We start from the raw sequence: 1,464 nt of genomic DNA, 5'->3' as shown, positions 1-1,464 counted from the left end.
CATCGTAACCGGCCCCTAAGTGTTGAACTGTAGAAGCTGGGTGATGACAGCGCTAGCACATACACGGTCCACATTGTCCCAAACACCATGGAAATCCAGTGTGATATCTTTAGCAACATTTATGACTTAGAGACACTAGTTCAAAATGCACTTGACAGAAGAAGTACGCAGTGCATGTAATCAGTGATGTTTTCTTCTTCTGCCTCTATTATATGTATGGCCTTACCCAAGTGATGAATATGTGAAATGTAGATCCTACTTCCCTATTTCTCATGTGTTTCTCTTTTGGCAGACTATATTTTCTGGACTAATGGAAGAAACAAACTACACAGTTAATTCAGAGTTCATCCTTCTTGGTCTGACTGAAGACCCAAGGCTCCAGGTTCTGCTCTTCATTCTTTTCCTTCTGTCTCTCTATCACCACCCTGGTCAGAAATACTGGAATCATGGTTCTGGTCACATTTACTCCTCATCTGCACACACCCATGTATGTCTTGCTTAGTAATCTGTCCTTTGTGGACATCTGTTACTCCACTGATAAAACACCAAATATGTTGGTGAAATTCTTATCAGAAAATAAGACTATTTCTTTTTGAGGGTGTGATTCACAGCTCTTTCTATTCTGCTTTACAGGGAGCATGGAAGTTTTTCTCCTGGCAGTTATAGCTTATGACCGGTATGCTGCAATCTGCAACCCTTTGCTCTATACAGCTATAATGACAAAACAGACATGCATTGGTCTTGTACTAGGGGCATACTCAATGTCCTTATTCAATGCTCTTTTAAATACCATTTACACGTTCAAGCTGTCCTTCTGTAGGTCGAATAGGATCACACACTATTATTGTGATGTCCCTCCACTGCTAAAACTCACCTGCTCTGACATCTCTCTCAACGAGGTGGTGATATTTTTTGTAGTTGAGAGTCTCACTTTACTTTCTCTTTCTTTCATTGTCCTCTCATATGCTTACATTATTTCTGCCATCTTGTAAATTCACTCCTCAGAGAGTAGGAAGAAAGATTTTTCCACATGCTCCTCTCACTTTGTCTGTGTCACTCTATTCTTTGGAACAATTCTCTTCATGTACATACGACCCAGCTCTAGTTACTCAATGAATCAGGACAGAGTGACGTCAGTCTTTTGCACAGCAATAATTCCAATGTTAAACCCCCTGATTTACAGCCTGAGGAACAATGAGGTGAAGGAGGCTCTTAAAAAACTGAATTGGTGTTAAAACATTTCAGGCAACAGAATTAGATGTGTTGTTGTTATTCAGACTATTGACTGTCAGATCAATGTTTCAACTTATGTAGCATGGATAGATTTAGCATATCATATCACATAATATCACATCATATACTGTAACATATCTCATATCATACCATATCATATAATATCATATATTATCATCTCATATCATATATCATATCATATCACATCATGTATCATACCATATCATATAT

General features: G+C 38.3%; 1 pseudogene; it reads left to right on the top strand.

Moving 5' to 3' along the window:
* The first annotated feature begins 310 nt into the window (after window positions 1–310).
* On the top strand, window positions 311–1,235 carry LOC147734986 (olfactory receptor 5T18-like; annotated as a pseudogene).
* Window positions 1,236–1,464: the final 229 nt, after the last annotated feature.

This window comes from Lissotriton vulgaris, chromosome 1_2, assembly GCF_964263255.1.
Source record: "Lissotriton vulgaris chromosome 1_2, aLisVul1.2, whole genome shotgun sequence".
Taxonomy (NCBI): domain Eukaryota; kingdom Metazoa; phylum Chordata; class Amphibia; order Caudata; family Salamandridae; genus Lissotriton; species Lissotriton vulgaris.
Note: the sequence above shows the minus strand (reverse complement) of the source record. Positions and strands in the feature narration are given on the sequence as shown.